The 9,442-nt window shown below is 48.0% G+C and overlaps 1 long non-coding RNA gene across 1 annotated transcript in view; it reads right to left on the bottom strand.

Annotated features, from left to right (window-relative positions):
* LOC141580334 (uncharacterized) overlaps positions 1-9,025 on the bottom strand; it is a 171,985-nt gene extending 162,960 nt beyond the window's left edge. Inside the window, exons 1-2 of the long non-coding RNA XR_012512564.1 lie at positions 8,952-9,025; positions 5,296-5,353 (exon numbers count right to left, since the gene is read on the bottom strand). This is a non-coding gene — a long non-coding RNA (uncharacterized LOC141580334). The remainder of the gene's footprint in view (positions 1-5,295; positions 5,354-8,951) is intronic.
* Positions 9,026-9,442: the final 417 nt, after the last annotated feature.

Here is a 9,442-nt window from a genome sequence, read left to right on the forward strand (position 1 = left end):
CAGTACAGGGTGCGGGTATTGCTTATGAACCCCCTGTCCTTGCTGGGGTTCTCCTCGACCTGCCTGTGGCTCTAGAGCTAGGCCACCCTCCTCCAACTCTGCTGGCCTGGATGGTCCCTCCCTTCTCTGACGTCCCAAGTCACAGATTGGATCATTAGTAACAGCAACAGTGTCACCTCACAGCGGGCCAGCCACTGATCCGGGCACTCACCCAAGCACTGGCCTTGCATGCTCTATCTGTGCTCCCACGATGTGCTACATTGCAGGTGCCCAGAGAAGGGAAGCACTTTGCTTAGGAGAGGAGAGGGAGTCCTGGAACTCAAGCCTCAGTCGGTCAAAGAGCAGAAAGGGTGGAGAGGCTGTGTGTAAATGTCTCCATTCCCTACAGAGGTGGAGTCCAAGGAGAACAGAGGCTGGGCTATGCTTCCAGGGAGAGCTTGGGCCCTTTCCTCCAGCAGACAGGGATTAGCCCGACCACTGAGAATAGATTCTGAGCTCAAACACTTCACGAAACACCAAATGAGGATCCACAGGCGCCCGGAACTGCACGAGGCCCAGAGAGGAATCTTCTTTCCTGGGGTTACAGACCTCTTTCCTGTACCTTTTCTCCTCCGGGTCTCCCATAGCCCTACGGGGTGTCCACCTGCCACCTTCCAGCAAAGAGAGTACTTAGTGCAGCAAAACGAGACCAGGCGGCCTTTCAGAGTGGGTCCTGTGTTCGTGGCTCTCACAGGCTTCCCTGGGTAAGAGTGAGCTTCTCCTCTGCACAAGGGGCAGGCCCCACCTCCTCTGCAGCCACTACCTCCTCACAGTTAGGCTTGTTTTGGAACCAAATGCCATTGCCTCTGACTTCCCACAGGCTCATTCTGAGCAGTCCTGGTGCTGCGGTGGGCTGACACCAGCATAGCCATGTCCTCAGAGCACTCCAGCCCAGGCCTGCGGCTCGACTCCTCCACGCGGAGCTTCTCCTGGTCACCCTGGACTGACTATGCAATTTGCACGGCTAGGTAGAAAAAAACAAAAATGATGCAGGGCCCCTTGTTCAAAAATTATTAAGAATTTCTAGATGGCCACAGCAGGGCATTAAACCAAGCATGGGGCCCTCTCCAGACATGCTCTGTGAGACTCACATGCCGCAAGCCCATGAAGCCAACCCTGCCTCCAGTATCAACTCTAATACCCATATGGGGGACTCATTTTGGTCCTAAATTATTACACTACTTGCACTACAATTTAACAGTTTGAATTTAACCTGAGCATCTAAGAAGAGGCCCTTCTCAGAAACACGGGCTGTGTCATATGCTCCTTTGTAAAAACTTCACAGAATCTATGATAGCACTTACGACGTACTCAAACACAGTTTAATATTAGGATCATAGGGAGATCCCGGAGAACATGCTTTCTTCACGCATTCCTGAGCTACTGCTATATGCAAACTGTGCTGTGCTCCTTTATCCAAGGACAGAGTTCAACCATTCATTCACCCAGCTACTGTTTCATGATTAAATGCTCTGTGCTGCATGTTGGAGATGGCCCCTCCAGTAACTCAGTCTACGAGGGAGGCAAAGAAGCTGCCTGAAATTGCCTGTTGGTCTGACTGCCAGATGGACTCATGGCAGGCTCTGCGGCAGCCCCAAAAGGGCAGGTGCCTCACCCAGGGTCAGAGGAGGAGACCTCTGTCAGTCCTGGGAAGGCTCATGGCAGACTGCAAGTCATTATCAGGCAAGATAAAAAAAAAAAAAAAAAAAGGTGTTGATTCCATACTGGCTCTGACATGGCCTGTGGCCACCGTGTCCATGTGTGATGAGATGGGATAGCCACAGCAAAGGGCTGAAAACAGAGAAGTAGAGAACGTTGGGGCACTTAGAGGAGGCCCGGGAACATCAGCCATGCCCCAGATGCACGTCCGCAGAGCCCAGCCTCAGTCCCCACTCCCCTCTCGCCCAGCTCCCTTCTCTCCTGGGTCACTACCTCCTACCTGTCCTGCCAGGACCTGCGGTGGGAGCCTCTGGAACCTCAAGGCCAAGGAAGCCCACACAACCTTTCCTGCTCAACCTCACATACAAGGAAGACGCCATGCTGCTTTTAGAGCCCCTGGGGTATTTTCTTCTCCTCCTGTTTTTGAAAAGTTCCATGGATATTCTTGGAGGTTTTCAAGAAAGCACTAAAACCCTAAGCTATTTTCTTCCTGTCAAAGTAACATTTCCCAGCTTCCTCCATCCAAGTCTGAGCTGAGTCTCACTGCCAGAGGGCAGCCAAGAGTCCAGGTGCCTCAGCCAAGGGCTCTCCAAGTTCCCTGAGGCTGCATGAGGACAGTGACAAGGACAGGTGTAATTACTGCCAACTGTGAGCCAGATCCTGTTTGGAGGGCCTCATGTACCTTACATACATTTGCCACTGAGTCCTGGTAATGACCACATGGGGGTGTTCTATTGAAGCTCATTTTACAGAGGAGGAAACCAAGACTCAGTGAGATGAACACATCACTCATATTCACAGAGCTGGCAGGTGAAAGAGGCAGGATTCAAACCCACATGTGTCTGGCTCCAAGGAGACTGTCTGCTCTCTGAAGTACGCAGTGTCTTACGGTTCCTGTCCACCCCAGCCCGCAGGATGCTCCACTGTGCTCCCATGCTCGGGCTCAGGGCTGACCCCCTGTTTATCAAATGGAGATTCATCATCCAGTTAACCTGGGCCCCACGAAAAACCAGCCTCAGCCAGGTTTGTTCTGCTGGTGTCTAGTTCTGTCTCCTACAGGCAGGAGCCTGCAGAAGTCATATGCTACTCTAGGGCCTCTCCCCCTGATCCAGAAAGGAAGCCCTGGAGTTGTGAAATGGCTGCTCCAGCTCATATTTGGTAGACACAAATTCCACTTGAGTAGAGAAGCAGCAGGGGGTTTTCCCCAACACCAAACACACCGAAGACGCAAAATGACCGTGATGTCATCAAGTTCAACTCAAAGTTTTGGTTAGAGCAAAATGATTTTCTGTTGGGTAGAAAATCAGTTCAAAGCTGGATTTCAAAGAATCTGCCCCATTTCACAATGAGGACAGAGCTGATATTCTGGGATGAGTGGTAGGCACATCTAATTAGATGCAGATGAGACTCTCTAATATTCAAAGGTACTCCCCCAGAGCAACGGGATGGTGAAGCAACAGGCTCTTTCTTTCAACTCATTGTTATTTAAAGGCAGCCCTCGCACAAGAATCATTTCTAAATCACAAAGGCTTTTTTCCCCCAGAAACAATGGCCTACAAAGACAGACTGGAGGTAAGTATTCACATTGGTACAGCCAAAAAATTTCATAAGCCAAGAAAATTATGAGATAAAGCATATCTTTCAATTCCTTTATGGCTACTAGGGTACCGATCCTACTGATTTCACATATTTTGAGGGGTGGCAAAGTTTAACCTACACCATAACCACAACCGTACTTCTCACCAAGCTGCATTATTCGTCCCATTTTACAGATGAAGAACTTAAGGTTTAGAGAAGCTAAGTAGTCCTGGGCAGTGTTAAAAGTTTTGGACACTCCTAGGTTGGATGACCATATATTCTGGTTGGCTTGAGACAGTCCTGGTTAATGGTAGTTGACCCAATGCAATTATGAAGAATGTTCCCTTTCACTCTCAAAAGAGTCCAAGTATGGTTGATGTGCTGTATAATCACCCCACCAACAGGGCCTAGCAGAAAAGTATGTGGGGTGTGGGACTGTATGACGTCTAAGGAACAATCAGTCAACCTCTCCCCTTGGATCACCAACTCCCAAGTAAGTCTGGGCCCTTTAGAAGTTATGGTAACTCTTTAGGCCCATAAAGTACCCTACAATCCCCTATTCTAGACTGGCCTGCCTTCCCTGCTAGACCAAGGTGGGATCTGATGTTGGCGGATTGTTCCCTGGGAGGCACCAGGTATTTTGGAGACTCAACTGTTGAATGAAGAACGGAATAAAAATCACTGTCCTTCTCTCCGTGTGTCTGCCCATATGAGATTCCCCAGACAATTTAAGCATCAGGTTCTGGTTTCAAGAAAACAAAAGTCAGCCAAGCAGCTGAACTTCCAAGATAACTGAGGCAAATCTTTCCTTGACAACGTGGTTGGCATGCGCTTTAAGTGGGGGATTAGCTGCTTCAGAGGAGTGGTAATGGGATATGGGCCTTTGACATCCTATTCCAATTCAAGGAGGCTGCAGAAGGCTGAAGCATACTGAGAAGCCTGGGAGATCCTTACCTGAGACCGACAGGTGCAGCTCCCTCCCCCACCTTAGCAAGGACTGAAGGTTTTAGTCAAATCTGGAGTGTTAGCCCACCAAAAGGCTGCTCACTTTCTTCCCTCCCTGAGCCTGAAGGAGCTGGGGTGGGAGAGAAGGCAGAAGACTAAGATGCAAGCCATGGGGTTCCTGCTGGTGTCACAGACTCTCTGAGCCACCTGGCCTGGAGTCAGGGCAGCTCTGGGGTGGCCCCTGAACCCTTCAGGTTTACTACCTCCATCTTCCTCTCTGTATTTGGCCCAGGGCAAGCGCATCAGTCCTGGGGCTTCAGGAAATGTCCAGCTGTCACTGTCTTACCTGGATGCTCACCCACTCCAGATGCTAGGGGTTTTCTGTACTTCCCTGGAAATATTCCAGTGGCTCCTCATGGAAATGGATATACAGAAGGGCCCAGACCCCCAGCCCGATGTCCATCCCCAGGTGTCTACAGAGCTGTCCTCACCCCTCTCCTTCAAAGTCTAGTGGCCTATGGGCAAATTAATTTCTGCCAGTTTCAACTTCACAGCTATAGTGAGTATTAAATGAGATAAATGTCTCAACACAGAAACTAGGCAGTAAATAAATGGTAGTTATTATTATTGCTATTGTTATTATCATCTGCCTTTAAAATGTCCAAGGAAAACTTCAGTTTCATATCCTATAAAACCTGGATTAATTTACCTGGATTAACATTAGTTTTTTTCTCCCCTGAGATGAAATCTTGCTCTGTCTCCCAGGCAGGTGTGCAATGGGACACGATCTCAGCTCACTGCAACCTCTGCCTCTCAGGTTCAAACGATTCTCCTGCCTCAGCCTCCCAAGCAGCTGGGATTACAGGCACACGCCACCCACGCTCAGCTAATTTTTGTATTTTTAGTAGTGATGGGCTTTCACCATTTTGGCCAGGCTGGTCTTGAATGCCTGACCTCAAACGATTCACCTGCCTCGGCCTCCCAAAGTGCTGGGATTTCAGGCTTGAGCCACCATGCCCAGCCAACATTACATTTATCAGGCATAAAAAGGTCAAACTTGAAGCACTTATTTACCAAAGAGGCATCTGAAACCTTCTGTGACCGTGGCAGATTTCCATGCCTGTGTCATCACCTGCAAAATAAGAACAATAATAGTGCTTAATTTCAAAGAATTTTTTGAGACACTAAATGAGATAATTCAAAAAGAATATGTAACACTTTGTGTAGCATATAACAAGCATACAGTGAATAGTAGTTAATAATAATAAATTCATGTTCCTCAAAAAATGTATTCCACAATCCGAAGAATCTTAAACCTGGGGAAAAAATACCTTAGAATCCAGTCCTACCTTATATCCGCTAGAAAAATTTCTCTAAAACCGTAAAATTTTTAACTGCTTTTGAACTCTGGGCCCCCTTGAAAAGCTGATGAAAAATATGATTTCTTTTCCCTGAAAAAAAAAAATGCACAGTATATTTTGCAAATCATTTCAGGAGATTCTTGAACTCCCTGACGTCATCCTTATGGCTCCTTGGGCCCTGTGTGCGTAATTCCTGCCTTAGAGGATCCCAGGTAGGACATCCGGGTGGTTTGAATATTTCCAGTAACAACAGCCTCACAGCTCAAAAAGTAGCTCGCTCTATGATTGGAAGAGTCCACATGCTAAAAAATTGTTAAGATTAAATCAAGACAGTAAAAGGCGCTTCCTGAGTTCCCTCCCCAGAGCTACACAGAGGTAGCACAATGCCTATTCCAGGTGCCAGCCTTGAGATGTTCAGAAGGCAGCGGCCATGCTGGAACACACCTGACCTCCCAGGCTAACCCTGTTGTCCTCTCAGGAATTCTAGATGATGGCTTCCAGGTCCCTGCTTTCCAGGTCACTCTCCCAAACCACCTGCTGTGTGGCTGTGGCTCATTTTCTTTGTGTTAGACAGAGTACTTTTATTCACACCATCTAAGTCTGCTCATGTTCTCAGCCACCCAGTCACATCCTTTAAGCAGGCATTTAATTGGCCACCAAGACCTCATCACACAGAGCAGAATTCCATGCCACACATATCTCCACTCCAATCTCACACTGGGGCAATTGAGCCTTTGAAGCTAGCCCTGCCACTTTACATGTGCCCCAATTAATCTTACGGGTTTATTCCGTGTCACTTCAACCTTTGGGAAGTATTTGAAATTCACATTCTATCACCCAGTGTATTAAAAATGTTTGCAAATCCCTTAGAGGGTAAGGAGATCAATGAGACTTGTGCATCTCCCTGGGTTAAGCTTAGGGCAAGGTACCTTACACAAGTTCTCATTTAATCTTCACATCAACCCAATGACATCGATACTACCATCCTTGTCTTATACACAAGAAAACTGGGTCTGATGGAGATTCAATCACTTGCATAAAGATACCCAGCTACCAGACAACCAAGCCAGGATTTCAACCCAGCCTCACTATTTTACCACTTCTCAGCATTACCACATTAAACTGCATTTTTATCTCTTCAACTAGGTTGTGGGTTCCCTAACAATAGTGAATAGATTTGTTTCGGAATTCCCAGCCCCCGGTGAGCACCTGGCACAGAATATGTGTTTTACAACTGTTGGGAGGAGGGAGAGCAAGGAAAGTGGTCACTTGGGGCTAGTGAGCTGGGAGAATGCTTCTTGGAACGGAGCCCTGATGTCCAGGTTCTTCTTTTAGAGCATATATTTGACTCTGTGAATCATTAGGAAATGTTATCATCCACACATGGTCAAGGGCATGTCTGGGACCCCCCTCCCCCAACACCCGGATCATGCCAGTCCTAAAATTGTGACATTCATTCATCTGAGTCATTTGAAAGGTGACCTGAAGGGTGGTCCTGTGTCCCTCCCACACCTGGGTACACCCCGGAGCCCAGCAGGTGGACTCTCCCGAAGGTATCCCCCATATTCCCACCCCACAGCAGCCCTCCTCAGTGCAGGCAGCTGTGTGGTGGGAAGGAGAAGGTTCAGGAAGCCTCTGACTTGAGATTCCCTAAAAGCTCTTGAAGGGACACTGAAATTCCTAGCTCACTCTTTTTCAAACAGATTCTTGAGTGAACTCATAGAACTCTTATACTAAAGAAATCAGCCCAAGGAGAAGAGGCTTACTATGAAATGACCAAACACCACCACTGGTTTCCAGCGACCATCTGGGTGCTGAACAGAGTTCTTCTGTCCAGACAGCTTTTCCATGCACACTCCCCTCATGGCGTCCAACCCCAACTATGACCTCTTCCTTTTCCAGCAGGCTGCAAGGCTTTAATTCTTCTGAAAACCACCAAGCAACAGATCCACTAAACACATTTCTGTGGGTTAACAGAAAGACCAGGGAAAGGCAGTCCGGGCCCAGAGCTCACATTAAGGAGAAAGATCAAAAGCGCCATCTCGTGGTGGTTTCACAACTTGCTTGCCGCTTGGCGCCTGAGGTGGGTGCCATGGGGAGGGGAAGGTGGGGTGGAACAAAGGGGCTTCCCCTTTTGACCCGGTTGTTGATTATAAAAAACAAAGTAGAATGCTCCCCCGCTGCAAGATCTAACCCTCAAAACCAACAAGGAAACTTTAACGTATCACAAAACAGCACAGCTCTGGAATGAGAAAGAGCTGCCCGGGTTTGAATCCTGGGTTGGCCACCTACAAACCATGCAACTTTCATCAAAGTCCCGCTTGGAGACTCAGTTTCTCTAGTAGTTAAATGAAGACAGCTGAGCCTATCCCGCAGGGTAGTTAGAAGGACTAAGCCTAATCATGCACATAAATGTTTAGTACAGTCCCTGAGTGCCTACAGTACCTTAGCATGCACATTACTATATTTCTCAGGTTTATGACACCACTGATGGTAAGAAGCGGCATCAATTTATTATAAGACAGAAGTAGGTGTGGGGCTGTGGAAGGCTGGTAATCCACTACCTACAATACACACACTTATTAGAAGGCATATTTTGATTTCAGAGATGTTAAAGCAGGAAGAGGAGAAAGATCGTTTTATATCTTAGATTTTGCTGCACTGTGAGAGAAACTGAGTCACGTGGGCTGCCCTGCATTGAATCTGAGAACATAACACACCACCCTCAAGGCTGGCACTCCTCTCAAAGGCAGAACATGCAGTCAACAGCTCACCGCCTCAGGCACCCGCGGGAAAGATTTCGCCCATTCCTGCTTCCCTCTGATTAGGCATACACCTCTGGGAGGGACTGATAGAACCCCAGGAAGCCACGGTTTCCCTTTTTTTCCCCACAAGTGGGGAACCGGGTACTTGGTAGCTTCTGATAATTACAGGTGGGTTAAAAAAAAGTAGCCACAGGGCAGACATCAGGAGGGGCCTGAAGACTAGGAAAAGATAACAAATGAAAAAGAGAAAGAGGCTCTTGCCTTGTGCCAGGCACAGTGCCCAGGAAGGATTAGGGATTTTCCAACATTTCTAGGAAGACATTTGGAATGCCGCTTGGTAACACTCCTCCCGTTTCAAAAGCTACAGGGCTAGAGGACTACCATGCCCAGGTTAAGTGCCTTTATAGTAATCAGATTTACTTCATAGTAGGTGTGACTATCGTGGCTGTCCTCAAAGCTAACAGTTAATGAAATCTACTCCATGCCAGGCAGAGTGACAAGCCCATTGTTTTACGTAACCTGCACGACCAGTCTGGGAAATAGGCACCACTGTAATCTCCGTTTCACAGAAGACGATGACGTCCGGAGAAGCCTGGTAGCTCACCTTCCTCTTCATCCCAGAATCCCTCTCTTCCCCGTGGAGCGCAAGGGAGCTTTAACTCGTGAGCCCACGGCCTCTGACGCCAGCATCACGACTTGGGTGCACATGACCCAATTTGGCCAATCAGAGCCCAGGACCCTTCCCCCAGCACATTGATTGGCTCAGATGTGGACACCTGACCCAAAAAAGCCAATCAGAGACTTGATAAGATTTACTTGGTGTAAATTGGGGGAAAGAGACCTTTTAGCTCTTTGGGTCCCAAGCCTTAAAGACTTGGAGTCAGACAACCAGAAGTCTGTTTTGAAGTCCTGTGAAGAAAACCTGCCTGAACTCAAAGCCAACACATGGAAGGAATCAGAGCAGAGAAACGGAGTGATGGGGCTAAGACCACATGGGTTAGCCCCTGGATCTCGCTTTGCCTAACTTGTACAGCCCTCTCAATTTATAGGAGCCAACTCATTCTGGTTTTGCCTAAGTTAGAGTCAAGCCCCTCA

This window comes from Saimiri boliviensis, chromosome 1 (genome assembly GCF_048565385.1).
Source record: "Saimiri boliviensis isolate mSaiBol1 chromosome 1, mSaiBol1.pri, whole genome shotgun sequence".
In the NCBI taxonomy this organism is placed as follows: domain Eukaryota; kingdom Metazoa; phylum Chordata; class Mammalia; order Primates; family Cebidae; genus Saimiri; species Saimiri boliviensis.